This window comes from Globicephala melas, chromosome 15 (assembly GCF_963455315.2).
Source record: "Globicephala melas chromosome 15, mGloMel1.2, whole genome shotgun sequence".
NCBI classification, from domain to species: Eukaryota; Metazoa; Chordata; class Mammalia; order Artiodactyla; family Delphinidae; genus Globicephala; species Globicephala melas.
In genome coordinates, this window is record NC_083328.1 from 68,377,264 (window position 1) to 68,404,703 (window position 27,440).

Here is a 27,440-nt window from a genome sequence, read left to right on the forward strand (position 1 = left end):
TTGAAAGGTGACACAGAGTCCAAATATTAAATAACAGGTGTTCTGAACTATAGTGATGGAGAGAAGTGGCCAGATTCATGCCATGTTTGGGAGATAGAATAAATTAGATGTTGGTAGGCGTGTAATGATGCTGGTAGGGAGAATAAGGTAGCCAGGATGATACCCTGGTTTCTAACTTAGATAAAGGAATGGCCAGGGTACCATTACCTAAGATATGAAAGACTGGGGTAGAGATGAACAAATTCATGTGTCAGAACATTGTTTTAGGTGTCTATGAGACAGCCAGGTGGCAACTTCCCTTGGGAAGTTTATTACAAGAGAGGTCCCTGGGAAAGCACACCTACACTCAGATAGACGACAGGTGGAGATGTAGCAGTTCATCTGGAGAGCAATGCTAGGGTTTGTGGCAGCTGGAACACATGAGCCCAGGATACTGAGACCCTGGGAAGTTCCACAGCCCAGATTCCAGTGCTGTCTCTGCCCTTGACTCCGCCATTAAAGATTTATGTAATAAATGTTTAAATAAACATCGAGGGCTTATTCTGTGCCGGGTCCTGATGTCTTCTCTTCCCCCTCTCGTTCCCAGGCTCACCATTCTGTTACAACTGCAGGAGGACAGCCAGCCCTGATTTTTTTGGGAGACTGAGCCTAAACACTGCACCAGAACCTCTTTCTCAGAATTATGTAAGCTAGGACAGAATGCTGGAGCCTCGATTTAATACAACACAGACTGATAAAATTGAGTGCTCAAATCACATACTTGCATTACTTTTAGAGTTAAAATTGCAAAATGAAATTAAAACAAATCGTCTAACAAAATGTTTGTTTATACACATTTTAATGACTCCTTATGTAAGAAAGAGAACCCTGCTTTGTCACTGTGTTGTGGTCACATCACTCCCATTTCTCTGTGCTCTCTTGTGAGGCCAGCCTGTCTTGTAGTTGGCAGCTGGGAAATAAGCCAGGAGAAGGCAGGAGGGTAGGGGAGGAACTGAGTAATTTGCGTTACTAAGTTGCCAAATAGTAACTGCCCTGTTTTTTGGCTTCTGCAGGGTCTGGAGGTGTGGGGATACTGGGGCACTACTTCTGCTTCCAAAACTGCTCTTGGTCATGGTGGTGGGGATTACTGCATCCCTTCACTCTACAAAAGTATGAGTCAAAGAGAACAGTAAAGACAGGAACAGGTTTGTCAATTATGTTGAGACCATGGTCAAGAGACAGCTGTTGCCAGTAGAGAACACTTTTCTATTTTGCTTGGTGTGATAATGTCTGTACTTAAGAAGGAATGAAAATAATGCATGCATTTTGAACCTTGACATACACTTATTAAGTGCTATTTAAATGCTAAATTCATTTAGTTTGAAAATGAAATCATACTCTCATAAAAGTCACTGAAATAACGAAGCATGTGCTGTACAAGGTCTTTCTGCTCTCAGATCCCTTCCTTGTCTTCTCCCTGCTTTGCTCTGTCACAGCAGGGCTGACCCCGTAGCCTTCTTTCCCAGCCTCCTCTGTCAGTTGGGTGACAGTTGGGTTGAGCATGGGAGGCACTGGTAGAAGACTGGAGAGCAGGAGGAAAGGAGAACCCACGGTGTTTATCCCCAGCTCTACCACGGGCGGCATCCTCAGCAGTAGTTGTGCCTTCTCTGTCCCTCCAGCCTAGGTGTGGTAGTGGCTTCCTGTCATTGTTAAGCTCTGAGTTGCTCTGCAGTCCTCCGTTTGGCTTATCAGTTCTTCCATCATTTATGTAACCAATTCTTTGCCTTGAATTCTCTCTCCTTTAAATATTCGGAGTGGTTCTGTTTTCCTGGTTGAGCCCTGTCTGATATGGGTAATATCGATGGAGAGGGATCACGGATGGGAGCTTTTTGTTTTTTAAACTGAGGACGGCCACTTTCTGAAAGAAGGTAACAAAGAATCAGAAGCTGTAGTTTGCCTGGGAGTTGTGGGCATGTGGCAGGGGGATGAGCCTGAACTTTCCTGCCCCTGAAATGAACCCAGGCGACAGAGCGTGGTGGAGAAAGGGCTATCCCTATGGAATCGGGTAGGGCTCTTAGTGGCAAGCAACAGATACAGACTTGGGCTAACTTAAGGTTAAAAAGGATTTATTGGAAGACTATAGGAAAAGTCACAGAATTGTCAAGAAATCAGAACAGTCAGCTTTCGGAAAGATCGGGAACAAGGGGAGCTCCACGATCTAGGCAGCAGGAATTAGCAGCCTCTTTAGGAAGCTTGGTTGGAGTAGCTCTACTGCACAGGAATCACTTTTGTCCTTGGATCATTCTGCTCCAGATTCAAAATCCAGGGAGGAAGGGAGAGGGTCCAATTAGCATGAATTGAGTGCCTACGATGGTCCAGGGAGAGGAGTACCCCAAGGCCAAGTGCAATGTAGGCAAGGAGTTTCCCCCCAAAGAGAGCAGGTGGAGAGCTGTGTTGTTTGCACCGTGGGCCCACAGTAAAAATAAAGAGTAAGGCAGGAAGAGGTGGCCCCAGAAGGAAACAGGAGTGTTCCCTTCTCTAGCCAAGAAACTGAGCGAGAACCCAAATGAAGGCCAATCTGAGGGCGGCATGGCTGTAGCTGGAGATACTGGCTGGGGATTGGATGATCCATAAGGACTTGCTTCCACCTTTGAGCCAAAGACAGCTGCCTGCTTCCATGTAACTTGGGGCCTGACAGGGGAATCCTCAAACCAATCAATTATGGGAGTGGATGAGATTGGGGGAATGGGGGATCGAGTCAGACCGGAGGCCAAAGCACAGGGCAGGGATAAGTCTTACTTACTTTGTTTCTCCAATATATTAGTACAGCTCTTGTTTGTACTCAGAGCTCATTAGGACAGAGTTATTTAGCACATTGTATCATTGTTCCTGGAAGCCAAGCTCCAAAAAAGCACTCAAGGGCTCTGGTTAATAGAAGGATCATATTTTCACTCTTTAAGGTGGAATTGGTAGGTGAAGGCAGAGGCTCATGAAAGAGACTGGAAGAGATTTACAGGGATCAAGAGGGTAGCAGGGTTGCCAGCCTAGTCTAAGCTGTGTCCACGTGTGGGGTGTAGAAGTGTCTGGTTATATCTCCATAGAACTAATGGGCTTGCCAACCAGATGTCTATTGGCATGAGGCTATAAGGGGCTTCATGGGAGAAAAATCACCCTAAACGAAGAGGGAACCAGAGAACAAGATGACCTAGTGAGTAAGGCCTTCATCCTGGGCAATTCTGAGTTCAGAGAGGGGGCTCCCACTTAGATTTGTGTCCAATGGACATCATACCTGAATCTTAGAGTGGAGTGGAGAGAGAGAGAGACTGAACTCGAAGAACTGAAAACAGACTGTAATATGAATTACAAATAATCTGAATAATCTGTTCTGAGATTCTCCCCTGGAAGTGGAAGTTTTACGTTTGAAGCTGGGGGCAAGAGCCATCAAAATACAGGTTATTGGTTGAAGAACATTCCAAACAGGGCGTGGTGACAATGATAACATGAATAGCTGCATCTTCCAGGACTAGCCCAGTTGCTGTCTTTTAAAAAATGTCTAGTCATCTTCAGCTTGGTAGTGCATCTGCAGTGGAAAAACCTTGCCTGGTACATGCATTTATGATAAAGAAGCCTTGTTTCTTAAAGGCTGAGTGCAGGGTTCAGCCTGGGGCAGGGGGTGAGGGGGTACCCTCCCTCCCTCTCTCCCTCACCCCTTCTTTTTCTCCCTCCCTCCCTCTATAGCTCCTTCTCTCCCTCTCTCCATGCTTATCTCCCTCTCTCTGTCTTTCTCTGTCTTTCTCTTTCTTTCCCTCTTCAGTCTTTTCCTCAACAATTTCAAGACCCTGCAGCAGTTACTTTCACAAAACCTGGTGGCTTATGCCTTCCAAGAGGGGAAGTTTGCAAATTGCAACAGAGTGTTGTTTTGTTTTGTTTTTCTTTGTTTTAAAGCTGAGCAGCACGATCACAGAAGCTGCAGGTTTGCTGCCTACTCAGCAGGACAAACAGAGCAGAGCTTGGAAGATGAAAGCCAAGCCTACCAAAGGAAAGGAAACATGAAGGAAGCTCATTGAAAGGGGGAGGAGACTTTGCTTAAGCCATTGGAATGGGAGAGGGACACTGCCCCAAGCATGTGCTGTTTCCCTCGTCCAGATGGTGTCATTTGCCCTGCAAAACAAGTAAGAGACAACATGACTTGGATGCTCAGAAATAAATGTGTGAGTAAGTCATTTGGGAAATGATGCCCACAGCCATTGTACTTAAACAGGAGAGATTCAACCATATTTGAAAACAACTGCCCTGCATTGCTAGCCTCCAGTTCATTTGAATACTCTGTGTACATTGTATGTTTACCAGCCATATTTGCACAACGAGAATTTCCACCTGCTTGTTGTTTACTTAGGGCACATACTGTATTTACATGGTATAGACCAGAGTGGGAAAACTAGTCATACCAGTTTGGGACTGGAAAGAGTGGAAGCTCACATGATATGTTCATCTTGGTTTCCCCAGACTCATTCCCCCTGCCACAGGTGTTAGCACATGGTAAACACTACATCTTCATCATCATCATCACCATCATCATCATCATCACCATCTTCTCATCTCATCTCATCATCTCAGGTAGAATGGTTTACTATGTGCTAGGCACTATTCTTAGAGCTCACAACGTTCAAGGGAAGTATATACTGTTACCAACCAGGGTTCTCGGCCTTCCCCAATCAATAGAAATGGACTAGAGGACAGACAAGAAATTCAGGCAAGGCTTTACTGGGGCTCTGGTGACTGCAGGAGGGAGTGAAAACAAGTAACAGGTTCCCTTGCGCACTCTCTGAGTAGGGGGCAAGCTGGTTCGTTATATGGGGTGAGGGTAGGGGGTGTGTCCAGGGGTCAGGCCAGAGGGCTGGCTTACGTGTTTTGCTCACCCCTTTGGTGGTGTTGAGTGCAGGAAGCATGCACAGTACCCTGCTTTTGCTCCCGACACCATTTTTGCTCTCTGCTCTTCAGAAGTGGCTGTTGGTTTTCTTGGTCTTTTTGTATCTTTTTGTCCATAATTTGCCCCAACTGCAACATGCACACAGTCATTTTTAGTCCCTTATAGTTTCTTTGTATTTTGTAGCTCAAGGAGACATTTGTCCAGGTGCAAGCATGGCAGCACTGCAGCAAAGGGTCCCAGGTCCCAGGCCTGTCTCAGTACCACTATTATCTCCATTATACAGATGAGAAAACTGAGGCAGAGTTTCTGAAACTTGCCTATGGTTAAGTAGCCAGTACATGCTACAGCCAGGATGCTAAAGCCAGCATTCAAATCCAGGCAGTCTGAGGCTTCCCTGGTGGCGCAGTGGTTGGGAGTCCGCCTGCCGATGCGGGGGATGCGGGTTCCTGCCCCGGTCCGGGAGGATCCCACATGCCGCGGAGCGGCTGGGCCCGTGAGCCATGGCCACTGGGCCTGCGCGTCCGGAGCCTGTGCTCCGCGGCGGGAGAGGCCCCAGCAGTGAGAGGCCCCGTAAGGCAAAAAAAAAACCAAAACAAACAAATCCAGGCAGTCTGGACGCATGTGTTTAGTGCTGGTTGTTATTCAAGACTTTCTATTCAAGATGGCAAATTGAACAAGTGTAACTGATTACTAACCTTCTTCCCCCAAATCCTATTAAATAATCTTACTAAAGTAATAATAGTGCAGGAGTTTTTTAAAGGTTTAAATCTACAAAGATGAAGAGGGTGGGAGAGGGGATAATGTCCCCAAGCAGGAATAAAATTTTAGAAGCTGGAGAGCAGATGAACGAATGCGGGTTGACTTAGGAGACCCAGAAAGCTATCTTAAACTGGCTGTGGGAAAAGCCAAGAATCAGAGACTTGTTTTCACAACAGAATTCCCCCCCTCCAAAAAAAAAGCTCGGTGATTGGTAGCACCGCCAGATGGGACTAGAACAGGAAGATTGGTTTAAAGTCTAAAATGTGGACCCCCAGTTCTCCTCCACAGCCCCAGCAGATTATTCAGAGAAGGTAAAATTGGACTTCTATATTTGGGGATGCCAGGTACAACTGAGGCCAGGGGTGTCCCCTGCTGAAAACAATGTTTTCAGACTGAATGTTGAAACTCCCACTCGTTTCTTCTTTCAAAGCTGCTAGGATGCCAGGATCATACCCTCTAGGCAGGATTGTGGCCAACCCTCCTCTCTGAGGAATCTGCCCAGCCTAAGAAGGGTCTAACAAATGGATCCTGGGGGTCACCTCACAGTGAAGTTCTCATGCCCAAGCCAAGTGCAAGGAGCTGCTGATTAGTTTTTTGGTGCTTTCCTCTTATGTGTTATCAGGTAACCTAAACTTCTAAACCTAAATCTAATCTAATCATCCAAACAACCACTAAACATCCCCAAAAATTTGAGAAAAGCTCCAACGTGAAAGATAGAGATCCAAACTAACAGGTGCAATTTGAAGGAATTCAAGATGATAGACAGGAGATAAGATTAGACACTGCACCCATGAAAAAAGAACAGGGTGTTATAAAAGGGGGATGCATCACATCAAGAAAGAAGTCTTGGAAATAAAAGCAGCTATAATGGAAAGGATGAAATCATTTTCCTTGGATGTTCAGTGGATGTGGCTGCATGGTCTTCGTCTTCCACTTGCAAAGTCCGACACCATTATGATTTTGATATTTTCTATGAAAATCGTTTGAACTCCCTAGAAGCTTTTGGGGTCTTCTGTCACCAGTGATCTGATATTCCTCAAAGGTGTGATTTCGGGGTAGAAATATTTTCAGTGTTGGTTTTGGCTATTCTTTAGAATCTTTGTATCTGAAAACTCACATTTTCTGGGATATTTCAAGTATTTTCAATATTTTTCTACTACTTATTGGATAATTTCCTTCCATCTGTTCTCTCTGTTCTTTATTTTTAGAACTTCTATTACTCAATTGTTGTACCTCCTCATTGGTGCCCAAATCCTCTCATATTTCCTTTCTTATTGCCCATCTCTTTATCATTTTGTCTTTCAGAGAGATTTCCTCATTTCCACCTCATTTCTGGGCCAGTCCTGTCTAGGGAACCCCAGGAAGTCTGGATTGGAGAATCCAGGGAGGCAAGCCCTCCAGGGAGATTGTGACATCCTCTGATGTGGCATCCATCTTCCTATAGTGTTTGAGCTGTAGGTGTGTGGGATGGTATTGGGAGCAAACCCCTGTCTGGCTCTCTTGATGCTGTAGTACTGAGACCTTGCTATGACCCTCTTGTCCATAGCCCCTCCTCAGCTTTCCCAGTCTCCAATCCAAATCATTTTCATTCTGCCCCTAGAGCGGAAGCTATAGATAGAAGTGGGGGAATTGGGAATGTAAGATTGTCTTCTGAGTCCTGGTATATTAAAACATCCCTTTAAAGCCACTCTTGCTACTGACCATCCCAAAGAACTGGATTCTATGAATGCCCAAGAAATGACCAAGACTCCAGTTTAGGTACTCCCTTCAAAGAGCCAATGCCTGGGTAAAAGGCAGGGGTCAATCTGATAGTCTCCTATAGCAGTTTAGAGACTCACAACTCGTCAGAACATGGGACAGGAAGATTTTTGTTAGACCTCAGGTAACACACCGTTGCCTAGGCCTTGCTGCGTCCTGGGATGCCAGAGGACTTGTTTCCTTAGCAATGATAATCATGTGACAGGAACACAAAGAGATCCAGAGATGTTGCTTAGCAACTAGGCTGCACCTGCTGGGGCTCTAGGCCGGCAGCTTGGGCTGGGGAGCTTGGCTTTGAACTTGGAAACTCCCATCAGGGCTGGCAAAAGGGGGAAGACCTAATTTTGGCACATCCAGTTTTGGCCCTGGGCTTTTGCAGGGATGGCTGTGGTACAAATGGGGAAACGGAGGCAGAGGGGACTGGCTTTCCCATAGTAATGGGATGTGGGAAGTAGTGGCAGATGTGGGAAGGGCAGGGCTAGACAGGAGAAGTGACTGTTGGGCTGATGTGGGGAGCAGTTCTCTGTCTGACTCACCCTGGAGAAAACTCTGACATCTCAGACGATGGGTCTCCAGAACCTGAGGACGGATGTGTCTGGCTCAGGACCCAACTCCACAGGGCTTTTCAGGAAGTCTAATCAAGCCAGAGCATTTGGGCCCTCAGTATCAGTCCAAGGAGAATTTCCTTCTGCAAGAAATCAGAGCTCTTCACAATGGGCAGATATTGGTGGTGGTCAGGAGGTACAAGCAACCAGCCTCAGGAACCTGGCTCTTCAAGCACAGGGCCACAGGGAGCTGTCCATGGTTTGGGTGTCCTCCCCACCTGCTCTCCCTCTGACCTCTGCCAGGGCACAGTTGGCTGGAGGGAGGCTGTGGAGTTAAACTGCTCGGATTTTGAATTCAGCTTCTTTTCCCAAGGGCAAGGGATTAAATTTTGTGTTTCTGTTTCTCTATCTGTACACGGTAATGATAAGAATGACCACCTCCTGGATCATGGTTAGGATTAAATGAGTTAAAGCATGAGAAAGTGATTATCACACTTCTTGGCATACAGTATAAGTACTCAGCATACTCCCAGCCCAACCCTCTGCCCCCAGCAACTGGCCCAAGAGACAGATTCACCAGGTTTTCTCTCATCTCTCTTGATGCTCCCAAAGCCCCCTTCCCCTGAGGAGCTCGCTGAAGGTCTGAACATCCTTGATCAGGACTTTGTTTACTGAGCCAATGCTTCTCCAAACCTTGTTGCCCCAAACACCCCCATTCTTTACGCTGGTGGTGCTAGAAAATTGCATGCGTAGCATGTTGCTTTAAGAGCTCATTATTAGAGAAATGCAATTCAAAACTATAAGGAGGGGGTTTCCCTGCTGGTCCAGTGGTTAAGACTCCACGCTTCCACTGCAGGGGGCATGGGTTCAATCCCTGGTTGGGGAACTAAGATCCCTCATGCCATGTGGCGTGGCCAAAAAATTAAACAAACAAACAAAAACACTACAATGAGGTACCACCTCACACCAGTCAAAATGGCCATCATCAAAAAAATCTACGAACAATAAATGCTGGAGAGGGTGTGGAGAAAAGGGAACCCTCCTACACTGCTGGTGAGAATGTAAATTGTTTCAGCCACTATGGAAAAGAGTAGGAGGTTCCTCAAAAAACCAAAAATAGAACTATCATATGATCCAACAATCCCACTCCTGGGCATATATCCGGACAAAACCACAATTCGAAAAGATACATGCATCTCAATGTTCACTGCAGCACTATTTACAATAGCCAAGACACGGAAGCAACCTAAATGTCCATTGACAGATGAATGGATAAAGAAGATGTGGTATATATACACAATGGAATATTACTCAGCCATAAGGAATGAAATAATGCCATTTGCAGCAACATGGATGAACATAGAGATTATCATACTAAGTAAGCCAGACAGAGAAAGACAAATATCATGTAATATCACTTATATGTGGAATCTAAAAAAAAAATGATACAAATGAACTTATATACAAAACAGAAATAGACCCACAGACATAGAAAACAAACTTATGGTTCCCAAAGGGGAAAGCAGGGGAGGGATAAATTAGGAGTTTGCAATTAACATATACACACTACTATTTGTAAAATAGATAACCAACAAGGACCTACTGTATAGCACAGGGAACCATACTCAGTACTTTGTAATAATCTATAATGGAAAAGAATCTGAAAAAAAAATAGATATATAGTACATCCCTTCTCCGAGCCTCAGTGTTCTCATCTGTAGTACAGGAAGTGACAGCACCTAACCTCCTCTGTATGCGATAGGACCGACTTTTGATAAATGTTAGCAATGTTGACGTGTGTTGATAGAGGCAGGACCTAAGATTTCTCTCTTTCTGTGGATGACACCTTTGTGAGCTGGCTCCAAATGAGACTGTGAGGCCGAAGGGGATGACTGATTCCCGCGTGTCCCTCAAAGTGAGAGAGGAAACAGTTAAAGCAGCTAGTGATTGACGTGCCCCCATCTCTACCCTGAGCGGATGCTGGCAGCTGCAATAGCAGCTCTGCCCTCCAGGACCCAAGACCCTGACTTTGCTGCTCTCTGGTACCGAGGGAATCCCGGCCAGCCTGCCTCAGGTCTTCTCCCTGCCCTTCACTCCAGCCGGCCCTGGGGCCCCCCAGCTTGCCCCCTCTCCCTCCAAGCGGAGGCTGGTGCCTGCTCTCTTCCTTCTTTCTCAGCTGGGCTTGTTCCCCAGATGACCCTACAGCTGCATCTTTCCAAAATTAGCTGGATCCTGCATTTGACTCTGGTAATAAATTAGCCAAATGGAGAAAATTGAGTAGTTAACTGATTCACAGGAAGATAATTAGATTTGCTGAGTCCCTGTTATAGGCAAATAAAGAGGAGGATTGTTTCTCAATCGCCTTCATTAAAGGGAGTTGCTCTCATCCAGGGGCCCTGCCCTGGAGGTCATCAGGGCCCTGTAGGGTTCCCTAGCGCTCCTGGTGCTTCATTCCCAAATAGAGAGTCAGGTGATACAGCGTAGCCAGTGCAGGCTTCCAACTCTAAAAGCCTGGGCTTGAAGCCCCAGCTCCACCACTTACCACCTTTGTGACCTTGGGCATCTGATACAACCTCTCTGAGCCTCACTTTCCTCATCTGAAAATGGGAATAGTGTTGTGTGCCTCACAGGGGTATTAGAAGAATTGAATGACATAATGTAAAAAAAAATACATGGTTCTTCACTCATTGATAAATTTTTCATTGATAAAGTTCATGAAGTTCATTGTTCGTTGATGAAGTGTTCATTGGTTGGGAGCTAGTTTACCACAGTATCATCATTACTGTTGCCACCACAGCACCATGCCTCCCTATCATGAGAACAGAACAGATTCTCTCAGCCAGTGAAACATACATGGAACCAGGGGAACGTTAAGTCAACATTAAATCAAGCATTATATGCTGATTGATGCAGAGCTACACAGGATGGGGAAGACGTGAGGGTCTCTTCCAGCCTATTCAGCTCGTCCCTGTCTTCCTGATATTGGCTCTGCCTTTTGGTCCTAGGCTCTCTGGGTCACCATGTGGCCACCCATCTCTCAGCAGCAAGTTCCCAGAAAGGCCCTCCTAAACACAGCATCTCATACCCACCTATGAGCCCCAGCCCCTTGACCTTTTAAAATTTCATTTACTCCTCTCAAGCCCAGCACCCTCTAGGGTTTATCACTCTGACACTTCTGGTAGGTAGAGATCTACATGTAGAAGTCAAGGGAGTTCTCTGGTGGCCTAGTGGTTAGGATTCCAGGCTTTCACTGCCATAGTCCAGGTTCAATCCCTGGTCGGGGAACTGAGATCCCTCAAGCCCCTCGGCATGGAAAAAAAAAAAAAAAAAGGAAGTCAAAAGCCAGACCTTTGACTGGCAGTTCTGGAGCCAGACTGCTTGAGTTTGAATTCAGTGTGGGTATCTGTTGTGCCTTTCTAAAATGGGGTTGATAACAGTAGTACCCACGTCATAGAGTTATTATGACTAAATACATGTGTGGTGATTAGAGCAGTGCTTGGAATTTGTAAGTGCTCAAAAAGTGCTATCTATTATTATCATCTAGTTCTGATGTTGGATTAGGGCAAGGAGAGGTCTATAGATAGAATGGAGAAAGGCAGGGCCAGAGGGCTTCACCTGGGTGTGGACTCAGAGTGGAATATCTTAGAGACACTTGGACCACCTCCACTGGGAAGATTAACTTCTGGGTATAACTTCTCATATCCTCTTAGGTAACTATGTTGTATTGTCTCGTTTCTGCTCGAACCCTTGACAGTTAATCCTCCGGACTCACTCTCAGCGGATAATTTTGCTTTGTGTTTCACTGAGAATATACAAGTGATCGGAAAAGAACTTTGACAAGCACACTTTACTCCCCACCTGGACTCTATCCATATATCCTGCTTTTCTTTCTGTCACTACAGATGAACTGCCTGTGTTCTTTCCCAAGGCCAACCTTTGCCTTATCACTAGATCCCATCCTTTCTTTCTTACTCAAGGACATCACTCCAGCAATTTACTCTCTCTTTCCTGAAGCATCATTTTTTTTTTCTACTGGAACATCGTATCAGCATAAAAATATGCTTTATTTCTTCATTATAAAAAACAAAGCAAGGGAGTTCCCTGGTGGTATAGTGGTTAGGATTCAGCGCTGTCACTGTTGTGGCCCAGGTTCAATCCCTGGTCGGGGAACTGAGATCCTGCAAGCTGAGTGGTAAGGCCAAAAAAAAAAAAAGAAGCAAAACCCTCTTGATCTCACCACCTTTCCAGCTATTACCTCACTGCTTGGCTTCCCTGTACAGCAAAACTTGTTGAAAGTAGTTGTTAATAATTGCTGTGTCCAAATTTTTCTCCTCCCATTCTCTCTTGAATCCACTCCACTTAGGTTTTCACAGCCACCACTCTACCAAGACTGGATTATTATAATCACTAATGGCCTCCATATTGCTAAATCCAGTGGTCGATGGACAGTTATTATCTTGCTTGACCATGAGTTGGAGAGGGGTTATCTGGCCACCAAATCTCTCTTTCTTCCTATCTGGACCATATCTCCTAAACTTATCTGTAGTTACATATGGCCACATGACTGGGTTCTGGCCAATGGAATGTGGGTGGAAGGGAGTTATGCAACTTCCAAGCGTGACTCATAGAAACGTCTTGTACTGGATACTTGCTCCTCCAGATCCACTCCTCACCTTCCTCACGCTGTTATGTGCCTCGGGAGCCTAACCGCTGGGGACTTTTATCAATGAGCCTTCTGGTTTCTGGTTGGGTTGAGTCAATGGGAGGTACCTGCAGGAGACTGAAGGGAGGGAACAGAGTGGGGTCAGGGTATTTGTTCCCCTGGTTCTCTCCTGTGGGGTTGAGTTGGCTGTTTTCCTCTGATTCAAATCAAAGCTTCAGTCTGGCATCTCTCCTCATGTAGTTCTTTCTCTCCCCCATTTCCACTACCATTTACTTTCTCTTGTCTCTTCAGACCTGGGGTGGTTATAGCTCCCACTATCAACCATATCAGAGTTACAGGAATCCTATAATAGTTTTCCTGCCCCTGCTCACAGCTTTTTTTTTTTCTTTCTTTTCTTTTACTTTTTGGCCGTACTGCACAGCACGTGGGACCTTTGTCCCCTGACCAGGGATGGAACCCGTGTTCTGTGCCTTTGTCCCCTGACCAGGGATGGAACCCGTGTTCTGTGCATTGGGAGTGCAGAGTCTTAACCACTGGACCACCAGGGAAGTCCTACTCACACCTTTATAGGTAGTCTCTTTGTTAAACCTTTCTCAAATTACCCAACTTGAATGTGTCCTGTTTCTTGCCAGACTCTTACCAATACATGTCCTGTGCACCATCCTCAACTGCCACCCCCATTTACTGGCTGACACCAGCACCCTTAGTGACCTTGAAAACCACAAGGTGAGGGACTTCCTTGGTGGCGCAGTGGTTAAGAATCTCCCTGCTAATGCAGGGGAAAAGGGTTTGAACCCTGGTCTGGGAAGATCCCACATGCCGCGGAGCAACTAAGCCCGTGTGCCACTACTGAGCCTGTGCTCTAGAGCCTGCGAGCCACAACTACTGAGCCTATGTGACACAGCTACTGAAGCCTGCATGCCTAGAGCCCATGCTCCACAATAAGAGAAGCCTCCACAATGAGAAGCCCACACACCGCAATGACGAGTAGTCCCCACTCGCTGCAACTAGAGAAAGCCTGCACACAGCAGCAAAGACCCAATGCAGCCAAAAATAAATAAATAAATAAATAAATAAAATTGAAAAAGAAAACCACAAGCTGAAGATGACTCAGCCTCTGGCATCATGGGACCCTGATTATCATCATGGAGCAGAGAACCGCTTCTCCTTTCCTTTTATCCTTCCCCTCTGCTGCTGAATATACTTTATACGAGTGAGAAATAAACATATTGCCTATGCCACTGAGACATGGGGATGTCTCTATCACGGCAGCTTAGTTCTGCTGGGACTAATATAACCTACCTGCAGTATTTGGCACAGTTGATGATTCTCTGTTCTTGGAAACACTTCCTGTGCTTACCTTCCATGACGGTGCATTCTTCTAGTTTTCCTTCTACTTCAATAACTACTCTTTCTTAGTCTTCTCTGTTGCTTCTTCCTCATCTCTCCAACTAAACTGGATTTCCCCAGACTCAGTCCTTGATGCTCTTCTTTATCTCCACTTCCTGGTGACCTCATCCAGTCTCATGGCTCTAAACACCCCCAAATTTATATCTCCAACCCTGACTTCTCTCAAGAACTCTTGGCTTGCATATCCAACTTCTTGCTTGATATCCTTCTTTAGATGTCTAATAACATCTCAGACATAACATGTCCAAAATTAAATTTCAGACCTGTTCGAAACTTGCTCATCCTATAGCACCACCATGTCAGGAAACAGCAACTCCATGCTTCCAATGGCTTAGCCCCAAAACCTTGGTCTATCTCTTTTTCTCTTATCCTATGTTCAATTTGTCAGCAAATCCTATCAGCTCTATGTTCAAAATATATTCAGAATCTAACCGTTTTACCACCTGTGCTATCTTGGCCTCAGGAGGTACCAGGATTTGAGACGGGAACCAGTCCTGCCACATCACTGTCAGCATCATCTATTCCTGAATCCTAGCCTTGAACTGGTTTGATTGTGGATTCTTCCAAGAACTCTTTCCTAAACCCCATCAAATCTTCCTGGTTCTCTCCTCAGACACAGACCTATAGACCGGACTGTTTCCAGAGAACTCATTCTCCCATCCCAGCAGACACAGGGCATCAAGACCTCCTATAAGGAACATTCAGCAGAGGAATGGGATAAGCACCATTAACAGCTTTTAGCACAATTTGAACTGGCTCTGGGGTGGGAGAATAAATAGTTTTGAGGAGATCTTCACCCCCAAAACCTCAAAGAATGGTCACTGGATCCTCACTGAGCTCTGTTTCCCTAGCGTAGAAACTGACCTTCTCCTTAGGATTCCAAAGATATTTATCTGGGTCATTCCCCAGATAAATATAGGTACGTATAAAAGCTAGCTCATTCCTATCAACCAAAGGATGGATGTTGACACAGTCAGGAGCTCACCTGGGAAGTCTGGATCCCATAGAAGCCAGAGTGATGCTTTACTGACTCCCAATAATGTATTTTTTTTTTTTTGGCGGTACGTGGGCCTCCCACTGCCGCGCGCCCCCCCCCCCCCACCGGCCGCAGAGCACAGGCTCCGGACGCGCAGGCCCAGCGGCCATGGCTCACAGGCCCAGCCGCTCCGCGGCACGCGGGAGCCTCCCGGACCAGGGCACGAACCTGCGTCCCCCGCATCGGCAGGCGGACCCCCAACCACCGCGCCACCAGGGAAGCCCCCAATAATGTATTTTAAGCAGAAGAATGGCATGACTAGATTTGTAACCTAGAAAAGGTTACTCTGAAAAACAAAACAACAAAATAAAGGGATTACCTTGGAGGCTGATGTGAAAAATGAAATGACGAGGGACAAGAACGTATGGAGAGAGACCAGGAAGGTGTGGCAGCAATCCATATGTTGAGAGGAGATGAGTGGGGTGATCTGAGGAAAGGCGATGCAAATAAGGATGGAAGGAAATGGCTGAATTCAAGAAACAGTATTCTCTTTTCTTTAGAAGGAGTGATCTTTCTAAAAAGCACCTCGAATAGCATGACTCTCTAAAGTTCTTCCATAGCTGCCCAGGGCCTCCAGGCTGGAGCTCAAAGTCCTCAGCATGGCTCATCTCAGCTCTGTGTACACCACAGGCTCTGCCATCCTGAGATGCTGTCAGTGCCCCGTAAGCACGAGGGGAGCTCAGGCACCCAAAGGTTTGCACAAAAAGTTCTTTCATGCCTCATGTGCCTTATTCCCAAAATTTCTGTCCTGTGGCTTCTGTCCCAACCACTAAAATACTAACACCAAGTTCATCAATGACTTTCTTGTTAAATCTAAAATACATTTTGAATTCTTATCTTATTTGATCTCAGTGAACTCAACATTTGGCTACTTCTGCTTCTTCAAATATATATATATTTCCCATTTTTATAGTATGTGCTCAGCCCTATTCCGGGTGCAAGGGATAGAGTGTTGGGAAAAGCAGACATTATTCTCGGCCTCGAATAAGACGTGAAGTGGTCCAACCAAGGATAGAAGTGGAGGGGGCACTTCCCTGGTGGCGCAGTGGATGAGACTCCATGCTCCCAATGCAAGGGGCCCAGGTTCGATTCCTGGTCAGGGAACTAGATCCCACATGCATGCTGCAACTAAGAGTTTGCATGCCACAACTAAGGAGCCTGCCTGCTGCAACTAAGACCCGGTGCAACCAAATAAATAAATATTAAAAAAAAAAAAAAGGATAGGAGTGGAGGAACACTAACAATTGAAGGAGAGGAATAAAAAGCCAAGCAACTTGGCCTGTTATTATTTATCATGGTTTTGGAGGTTCTAGAAAATGCCAAAAGAGAAAATGAAATAACTAACATAAGCATTGGAAATAAAAAGCTAAAAAAAATCTTATTTTCCTTTTTTTTAAAATTATTTATTTATTTATTTATGGTTGCATTGGGTCTTTGTTGCTGCGCACAGGCTTTTCTCTAGTTGCAGCAAGCAGGAGCTACTCTTCGTTGCGGTGCATGGGCTTATCATTGCAGTGGCTTCTCTTGTTACAGAGCACAGGCTCTAGGTGTGCAGGCTTCAGTAGTTGTGGCTCATGGGCTCTGGAGCGCAGGCTCAGTAGTTGTGGCACATGGGCTTAGTTGCTCTGTGGCAATGTGGGATCTTCCTGGATCAGGGATCGAACCCACGTCCCCTGCATTGGCAGGTGAATTCTTAACCACTGCACCACCAGGGAAGTCCCTAAAAATATCTTATTTTCTAATGTTATTGTTTAATAACAAAATGCAAGAGGTTCCACTAAAAAAAAATATTTGAATAAGATAATTTGATAAGGCGGATTCTTACAAGATAAATATATAAAAAATCCATAGCATTTCTCTCATTTTACTAATAAATACCTAGAAATGGAAATGGGGAAATATTCTATTAATAATAACTTCAAAACATCAATAATATTTAAGAATGCATTTAATAAGAAAGGCATAGGAGGGAACCCCCTGTCTGTCCAGTGGTTAGGACTCATTGCTCTCACTGCCGAGGGCCTGGGTTCAATTCCTTGTTGGGGGACTAAGATCCCACAAGCCACTCGGCACGGCCAAAAATAATTACATTAAATTAAAAAGTCAAAAACTTAAGAACTAATTATAAAAAAGGAAAGGCATAGGAAAAGCTGTATAAAAACTGTACAGTTTATTGGAAGACATAAAGAAATCAATAAAAAGTGGAGGGAAAGCCTTATATAAAAACGTTAATTTTCTCCAAATTTATATGTCAATTTATTGGAATTCCATTTAGATTATCATAGGGTTTTGTTTGAATTGGATAAAGTGACCTCGTAGGAAAGAACAAATACCTGAAAACTATGAAGAGTCTTATATTATCAGATATTAATTAATAGAGAAAAGCAAATTGAGGTAAAAGATTTTACATCCACTAGACTGCTAAAGAATAAAAAGGAACTATTGCTGGTGAAGATGCGGAGAAATGGTGCTCTCATACATTGCTGATGGAAATGTAAATGATGCAGGGAATTCCCTGGCAGTCCAGTGGTTAGTACTCCACGCTTTCACTGCTGAGGGCCCAGTTTCAATCCCTGGCTGGGGAACTAAGATCCAACAAGCCATGGGGCAGAGCCAAAAAAAAAAAAGAAATGTAAATGATGCAGGCTTTCTGGAAATCAATCTAGTAACATCTATTAAAATTTAAAATACATACACCCTAAGAAAAAAAGTACATATAGCCTTCATCCTTCATCCAGCTAGCCTACTTTTAGGATTCTATCCCTCAGAAACAACAGCAACAGTACACAAGAACATATGTTTACTACTTCATTGTGTTAATAGTGAGAGAAATTTGGAAACAAAGCAAATGTCCAATAATGGGAGGATTGGGGAATCAGGTCTGGTACTTGTTTGAAGTCACCAAAAAATATGAATTAGAGCTATACTAATTGACATGGATAGAATTTCACAAGGTTGTATTTACTGAAGAAAACAAGATGAAGAAAGTATTTTTTCCCTCCCTGAAAATAATGAAAAAAACCTATACAGTAAGTCCCCTATATATGAACCTTCAAGTTGCGAACTTTCAAAGATATGAACATGCGTTCACATGTCCAGTCACATAAGTTAGTTCACGTGTCTGGGATACATTGTCATGTGCGTGCATCCTCTACAAGTGTTTGTGCTTTTGTGTTCTTTACTGTACAGTACTGTATAGAGTACAGTAGTACAGTATCTTTATTTCAAGCCCAGGATATCCAGAAGCAAGTGTAAAAGCAGTGGTGATACAGCTGGTATTGCTAAAAGCGCAAAGAGAGACAAGAGGAAGAAGGAGTAACTGAAGAACCGAAGAGATTCATGACACAGGCACTGGCAAGGGGATTTTCTTTATTTGAGGAGGCACTGTTAATTTTTGAAGCACAGGATACAAATGTAGAACAGTACACGAAGGTCGCAGCAGCCATTCAGAACGCAATCCAGTGCTACCTTTATCTATGACGAGAAAAAAAGAGCTACTACCCAGACATCACTGGATTATTTTTTCAAGAGGGTAGATAGAATTGAATCCAGCAAGGAACCAGAACCTAAGCCATCAACGTCAGGCGTGAGTGAAATTACAGCTTGCCCTCCATCTCCTATTGTTGACGATCCTTCAGCTCTACCATCTCCCACCTCCTCTCCCTCCTCCAATCAGTAACTCTTCTTGCCTGTTCACTCGATGCCAACCTCTGTATGCCATCTGTTGTACTGTACTACTGTACTTTTCAAGGTAATGTACTGTAAGATTAAAAATGTTCTATTTTTGGGTTTTTTAAAAAATGTATTATTTATGTAAAAAGTATTATAAACCTATTACAGTACAGTTCTATATAGCCGATTGTGTTAGTTGGGTTTGTAAGCTAACTTTGCTGGACTTACGAACAAATCGGACTTATGAATGCACTCTTGGAACGGAACTCGTTCGTATGTACGGGACTTACTGTATAATACTTGTGTATGTGTCTTAAATAAGTCTGAATATAATTATATAAGCATGAGGGGAATATGAAAGTTTATTAAGATAGGATTAGATTCACCTGTAAACGAACAAAACCCAAAGTAACAATGGCTTAAATAAGATAGTCCCAGGGGCTTCCCTGGTGGCGCAGTGGTTGAGAGTCCGCCTGCCGATGCAGGGGACACGGGTTCGTGCCCCGGTCCGGGAAGATCCCACATGCCGCGGAGCGGCTGGGCCCGTGAGCCATGGCCGCTGAGCCTGCGCGTCCGGAGCCTGTGCTCCGCAACGGGAGGGGCCACAACAGTGAGAGGCCCGCGTACCGCCAAAAAAAAAAAAAAAAAAAAAGATAGTCCCATTCTTCCCTCATGTTAAGGTCCAGATGTAGGCAATCTTGAGCTGATGTGGTTTTTCTCTTTCATAAAATCCTCTGGAACCCAGGCTCCTTCCAGCTTTCTGCTCTGCCGTAACTAGCATGTGAACTTCATCCTCAAAGTCCAGTCTACCCAGACTTATCCTCAGACTTCACGTCCCAAGCAGCAGGAAAGACAAAGTGGTTAGAGAAGGGGAAAGGATGCATGTAAGCAGTCTCTTGAGGAAGATTTCTGGATGTAGCCAAAAAAAACCACGCTCATTGGTCAAAACTTAGTCACATGAACACATCTAGCTGCAAGGGAGAATGGGAAATGTAGTCTTGAGAATATCTTTTTTTTTTTTGCGGTACGCGGGCCTCTCACTGTATTTCTTATATTGAACTACTTTATTGACTTCTCTTATTAGTTTCAGTAATATTTTCAGTTGGATTTCATGGATTTCCTAAAATGAAAAGAGTATAGTCTGGACATAAAGATAATTTGCTATTTATTTTAATATCGATCTCTTTTATTTCTTTTTCTTAACTAATGACATTGTTCTGAGACTTCAGAAACATTTTGATTAGCAGCAATAATAGTTAGCACCTCATTTAATGGAAACAATGTTTGATGTTTTACCATTAAGTTTGCTGCTGTGGCTTCTGATTTAAAAAAAAAAATGTGTATTCTTGGCCCTCCCGTTCTTTGCTTACTAAGATATTTACTGCCATTGTTGCCATTATTGTCATTATCATTATCTGAAATAGATGTCACATCTTAATTAATGCATTTTTGGCATATACTGAGATGACCATAGGCTTTTTTTCCTTTCACCATCTAATGTATTACAGAATGCTTGATTCAACACACATTATTTAATGTTGAACCAATCATTCTTCCTGGAATAAACACTATGTGATCCTGATGCACAATTCTTTTAATATACTGCTGGGTATAACTTACTAATATTTTATTTAAGACTTTCATGTCTATAAATGCCTATTTAGACTTTTGTATTAGAAAACACACTGCATTTTTGTATTATAAATTACATCTTTTCCTGTGCTAGTTTAAATATCTAGTTAAAATGACATAGAAATAGTATTTTAAAATAAGATTTCCTAGAACTCATTCATAAAACCATCTGGGTGCTGTTGCTTGTGAGCTTAGATTATTTACAACCTTTTCTATTTTATCAAGGGGTTTTGGTTCTTTAGAATCAATTTTAGGAACTTATATTTTCACGAAAGCCATTTCAGATAAATTTTTAGACATATAACATAAATTTTAACATTTGGCATTGTGGGGTTTTTTTTGTTTTATCCCCTATTTTGTTGCTCATGCTTGATAGTTCTAACTTTTTCTTCTTCTGTTTTACCGCTTCCTTTTTAAAAGAGCCAGCTCTTAGGTTTATCAACTCTATTTTTTTTTTGCTTTCTAATTTATTGATTTCCATTTCTATCTTTAATAAGTCCTCTTTCTTAAAATATCTGTGTTCTACTCTCACATTTGTTGATGACTCTGCTGGGAGAACTCCAGTTCAAAAAATACGTTTTTTTCACAAAGACATAAAAATGCCATTATTCCATTATAATAACAATGAAATAAAACTGTTTACATTAGCTATGTGTGTAATACCCAGTGATGTCAAGTATGTGAGGGAAAGCTACTTTCAGACATCAATGATAGGAATGCATGCTGATACAGCCATTCTGGCAGGCAACTTGGCAACATGTATGAAAAGTTTAAGTGGGTATACATTTCAACAAACTATTCTACTTCTAGCAATTTATGCTTAGACAAATAACTAGTTCAGTAGGTATATATATATATATATATTTGCAGCACGTGGGCCTCTCACTGTTGTGGCCCCTCCCGCTGCGGAGCACAGGCTCCGGACGCGCAGGCTCAGCGGCCATGGCTCACAGGCCCAGCCGCTCCGCGGCATATGGGATCTTCCCAGATCAGGACACGAACCCGCGTCCCCTGCATCGGCAGGTGGACTCCCAACCACTGCGCCACCAGGGAAGCCCGTAAATATATATTTAAAAGTATATTTTTCAGAATATCATTTCTAGCAGTGAAAATTAAGAGATTGAATAAATGATGTTATAGCCATATAATAAAAGACAATGCAGCCATTAAACAGGATGTGATAGGTTTATGTTTTGAGTTGATATAAAAAAAGCTGGTTAAAGATAACAATATATGATTCTAGTTACATAATTACATTGCATGTAATCTGAAAGGCTATTGATTCAAGTGTGAGGGTGGATATTTCTGCCGACAGGCTATGCATCTTTCCTATTCACGATTTGAGCCATTCTTTCAATAAGTATGCCTTAATAGAAAAAAGTAATTTTGAAAAAAGAATTCCCAGTTGTTCACATATTCTGGGGTATATATAATAAACATTTACTAGATGCTATGCTGGGCATGGGAGGTGATGAGGAAAAGGAGAATTAATGCAGTTCTTCACTTGAATGGTGAAGAGAAGGTAATATTGGTTGCCTAGAGAGCACAGAGGATTAGTGGAAGGATCCCCCCATCCAGGAAGTAGAGACTTCAAAAGACAGAGCAGGAGCCCCTGAAAATCCAAAAGGGAGGGCAGGCATCTTCTCTTGCCCCAGTCTATCCAGATCTTTTAGGTTTCCTCCAACCCTGAAATACGGGCTCCTGTCTCCCTCTTTTGACTTAGCTTCCTACACATACTCAACATCTCTCACAAGTGCCCTGGGCTTCTGTCCTTCAAAACACCCACAATTTCCAAAATGTCTCACACACCCTTGTGTCCCCCTGTCTTTCCTGATGTGGTTCCTCTCTAGTCGTTCCTATTACTTTTCCCTAGAACAACATCCCTTGGTTCTATAAGATCCTGCTTGTGGTAGATTAGATGATTATTCAGCAGATATTCATTGCTTCTCACTACACCTCCATGGGAAGAATGTATTTCCTTGCACCTTGATTGTCAGCTTTGCCATATGACCTACTTTGGCCAATGGGATATTAGTACACATGAGGTCCAGAATGCACGGAATAGACCTGAACCAAATCCATGGCTTAGAGCCATGCTCATGTAAGCCCAGACAAGATCAAGGTCAATGCCCAGCAAACCTTCAGTCACCTGAGTGAGAAATTTACTAATACTATATGTATTGTTGCTTGACACTGAGATAATTTCAGTGTTTTTTATGCAGCAGTGGCTGACTGATATACAGTTAATAAGGTCTTTCGCCCTTGCTTGTTGTGTTTTGGACTTATCCTCTGAGTTCCCCCTCAAATCCTACCTCCCATATAGTACAACTTCAGAAAAGCTTTTATCATACTGTATTGTGATTATCTGATTAACATGCACTGTTAAGCTTCTAAGTGCATCTCAACGTTCTGGGAGATCTGTAGTTGAATTCCTCTTTGGAAACCTAAAAACATCCATTGACACTCACTGAATAGCTAAAATTTGTGATTAGTGAGCAAGTTACACCAAAGTCTATGAATCTGTGAGCACGTGAGCACAGGTTGCAACAAGTTGAATATATAACGCTTGATATTTTCATGCACCCGTTGGATAACAGAGAGAGGCTGGCCATTGAACCTACCTCAGAAAAGGCAGAATAATATGGTTGGGGATCATGACCCATGAATTCTACCCTCGGGGAGGAAATAAAGGGGGCAAAACACCTCCCTTCTTTGAAGCAGTGTCTCAGTCTGTTTGGGCCGCCATAACAAATTACCATAGAGGAGGTGGTTTGCAAACAACGTATATTTATTTCTCACAGTTCTGGAGGCTGGGAAGTCCAAGATCAAGGTACTTGGTAGATTTGGTGTTCGGTGAGGGTCTGTTTCCTGGTTCCTAGACAACCTTCTTTTAATTGTGTCCTCACATGGAGGAAGGGGTGAGGGAACTCTCTGGGGTCTCCTTTATTATTTATTTATTTATGTTATCATTTTTAATTTTGGCCACGCCACGTGGTTTGTGTGATCTTAATTCCCCAAACAGGAATTGAACCCGGGCCCTCAGCAGTTAAAGTGTGGAGTCCTAACCACTGGACCGCCAGAGAATTCCCTGGGGTCTCTTTTATAAGGGCACTAATCACATTGGTAAAGGCTCCACCTTCATGACTTAATCACCTCCCAAAGGCCCCACCTCCTCATACCTGTCATATTGGGGATTAGGTTTCAACACATGAATTTGGGGAGGGACACAAACATTCAGTCTATAGCAAGCAGTGATTAAAAATTATAGGACAGGGCTTCCCTGGTGGTGCAGTGGTTGAGAGTCCACCTCCCGATGCAGGGGACACGGGTTCGTGCCCTGGTCTGGGAGGATCCCACATGCCGCGGAGCAGCTGGGCCCGTGTGCCATGGCCTCTGAGCCTGTGCGTTCGGAGCCTGTGCTCCGCAACGGGAGAGGCCACTACAGTGAGAGGCCCGCGAACCGCAAAAAAAAAAAAAAAATTATAGGACATCCAAAGCTGTTTTGATGTTTGAAAAAAGGAGAAGCCTTGACCAATAAAGTCTGAAGGCAGTGTGGGTGAGAACTGAATGTTGTTTATGACTGTCTGGGTAGGAAAATAATGGTTGATCAAATGATCTTTGATCACGCTCTGTCTCGCATTGTATGAAAATTCTCATTGTTGATTTAAAAAATACCAAATGCCAGAATTGTGCCTAGTCTGAAGGAAGGAGTCACCCATGATTCTGGCAAAACTCTCAATCACCGAAGTCTAGGGGACTTCCCTGGCGGTCCAGTGGTTAAGACTTTGAGCTTCCACTTTAGGAGGCATGGGTTTGATCCCTTCTCGGGGAACTAAGATCCCACATGCCATGCTGTGTAGCCAAAAAAAATCACCAAAGTCTAGTCCAGGGTCATTACTAGCACATGGCACATGCTTGATATAAGTGTGTGCTGAACAAATCAACAAATGAATATTTAAGTGTGCAGAAAGGGGACTGGGCATGTCCTCTGCAAACCAACCAATCCACAGAGATATTCCAGAATATGAGTGTCTTCAAGGACCCTGGAGAAACATGTGTGACCCCATCTCAAATCTGAGGTCGGTATGAACTTAAAGAAGTCCAGTTACATGTGCAATATTCCTGAAAAAGCAATTTTCCAATTATATCACAAGCCTTAAAACTGCCTGTACCCTTTGACCTAAAAATACTCTTCCTAGGGAGCGCTCTTGAAGGAATTAATCAGAGACATAGATAAAGATCTAAAATCACATTTGTTACACGGTTATTCCTAATAACAACAACAACAAAAATAGGACTTGTTACCACAAACTGCTTTGTGACTTGTCAGTTACTGTGGGCACTGTCAAATTTGCTGTGTCATCTGTCTTCAGAGATTCAGGACAATTTAATTCAAAGGGGCCAGGACTGGGAGAAGGGATAGAGAGAGGGAAGGGGAGAAAGGTAGAGAGAGAAAGAGAGGAAAGGAGGAAAAAAAGAGTCAGGAATGGAGTCAGGGAGAGAGTAAAAAAGAAACAGGAACAGGGATGGAGACAGAACAAAGACAGCAGTTCCTGGTGAGTTGCATGTGGTGAATAAATGTTTGTGGAATAAAGACTTAAAAGGGGAAAGAGTCAGAGATGGGAGTGGACTGAGAGGCGGGTTCCCAGCTCCCGACCACATTAGACCTCATTCACCCTGGAACACCCGCCGCTGAGACCCTGGCACACAGGGAGAGGAAGCTGGCAGCAGGGTGGAGAAGAGGGAGGCAGGGAAGGGGCAGGGCTCTTGGCACTGCTGCTGAGACCCTGGGTGAGCAGGGCAGAGGGAGGAGGGCTGCCTGACTCTGTCATGGGCTGGGCTTGCAGGGAAAGAGCTCAGGTCACGTGGGGTGGTGGTGCCATGTTGTAAGACCCTTGTGGTGGGTTTGCATGACGCTGCCTCCCCCACCTTCCATGAACTCCTGTTTGCTGTGGGAGTCACCTTATTGATTTTCACTGGGAACTGCTGTTGCTATGCTGTAGCTGCCTTTGGATATTCTTGCAATGACTTTAGAACTTATCCTTCAGTTATTTCAAGTTTGTCCTTTTCATGCATAACTCAGATCTCAGAGGAGGAATCTTACCCCTTTCCCCTGTTGGTAGACTGTTGCATATGTGTGTGTGTGTGTGTGTGTGTGTGTGTGTGCAGTGCACGTGTGGTGGATTATATTTTCTCTGGCTCAGAATCCCTGCTTCCACTGAATGAGCTCAGTTTCAGGACCGTCTTGCCTTCTCATCCTGCCCTTCTGGTGCGCACTGCAGCATCGCATCCCAAGCAGCCTTACCCCAAACATCACGCCCACACAGTGTCTGTATGAGTAGCAGTCCTTACTGAAGGTCTGGTGCAACAGAGACATTTTATACTGCCCTGTGGCTCATCCCCTTCTCCACCTCAAACTCCCAGCTTTTGCCTCTTCTTACCCCTCCAGGTTTCCTTCAGAAGCCCAATTCTCTCCCTTTGATTTGAAACAACAATTTAAGTCTCCACCCTTTCCTCATCTCAGGGTCTACCTTTCACATCTGCAGCATGCTTACAGTGCTTTATAAACAAAGGGCTGCCCACTCTGTCCCACTTTGCAGTAGCCAAGAACCAGCAAGGACTCTGAAAGATGAGGCTGTCTTAGATTGAGTTTCCAGAAGCAGAGACTTGAAGAAGAGGATTCATGTAAAAATTATTTGTTTAAGAAGTGTTCCCAGAGGGCTTCCCTGGTGGTGCAGTGGTTAAAAATCTGCCTTCCAGTGCACGGGACACGGGTTCAATCCCTGGTCCAGGAAGATTCCACACGTCGCGGAGCAATTAAGCCCGTGCGCCACAACTACTGAAGTCTGCATGCCTAGAGCCTGTGCTCCGCAACATGAGAAGCCACCGCAGTGAGAAGCCTACGCACTGCAATGAAAAGTAGCCCCTGCGCACAGCAACGAAGACCCAATGCAGCCAAAAATAAATATAAATAAAATAAAATAAAATTTAAAAAAAAGAAGTGTTCCCAGAAAAAAAACTGGTTGGGCAGTGAGTGGGGAAGTGAGACCTGGGAAGAAAGGAGGCTAAGGAAACAGAGAGAGCAAGCAGAGTCCCAAGGCGGGGCAGGCCTGGAGCAATCTCTCATGGGAACTCTGGAGACATTTTAAAATTAACCCCACAGGGACTTCCCTGGTGGTCCAGTGGTTAAGACTGCGCTCCCAATGCAGGGGGCCCGGGTTCAATCCCTAGGTCAGGGAGCTAGATCCCGCATATACGCCGCAAATAAAGATCCTGCACGTGGCAACTAAGATCCCCGAGTGCCACAACTAAGACCCGGTGCAGCCAAATAAATAAATAAGTAAATAACAAAGGAGCAAGAAAGCTGGAGGGCTATACCCCCATGTTTTCAGTCATTTGTTAAGGGCTAATCCTGAAACCGGGCAAGACCCTGTGGGGCTTCTGGGCACAAAAGCCTTTCTGTGTCCCCTTCTCTGAGTTCCAAAGGGCAGGTTCAAACAGTTGCTAATCAGGGAAAGGAGGGGATGTGGAGATTAGGGAGGAGCAGTCAAGAAACAATACTGCAGCCTTGGGGTAGGGTTCTGCTTCCTCCTCAAGGGATATACATAATATCTTTGAGCTCTTCTGCAGAACTAAACCCCCCACCAAACAGAAGATGTTCCAGAGAGAAGGTCACAGTTCAATAACCTCGAGAACCACAGATCACGAGACCACCTGATGCCAGAAGATCTCTAGACTGAAGGAATGCAGGTCCTGCCTGCACCTGGATCCTTATCAGCAACCCCTCCCCTTGACTAAAACTCCTCACAACCCTCCCCCCACCCCAACCCCCGGGTTGGGACACACAGTTTTGAGGGCATTAGCCCGCTGTGAGCCCCTTTGCCTGGCAAAGCAATAAAGCTATTCTTTTCTAGTTCACCCAAATCTCTATCTCTGAGATTTAGTTTGGTGTTGGGGTACAGAGGCCAGATTCGGCGTCAGTCCTGGCGGGGGGTGGGTGGGACACACATTCCTAGGTTCTCTACCAAGAGATCAGGTGCAGGCTTCTGGGAGCGA

At 44.4% G+C, this 27,440-nt stretch overlaps 1 long non-coding RNA gene across 1 annotated transcript in view; it reads right to left on the bottom strand.

Moving 5' to 3' along the window:
• The window catches only part of LOC115845500 (uncharacterized), a 56,984-nt gene that overhangs the window by 17,011 nt on the left and 12,533 nt on the right, over positions 1 to 27,440 (bottom strand). The window contains exon 3 of the long non-coding RNA XR_011376738.1: positions 7,963 to 8,114. This is a non-coding gene — a long non-coding RNA (uncharacterized lncRNA). The remainder of the gene's footprint in view (positions 1 to 7,962; positions 8,115 to 27,440) is intronic.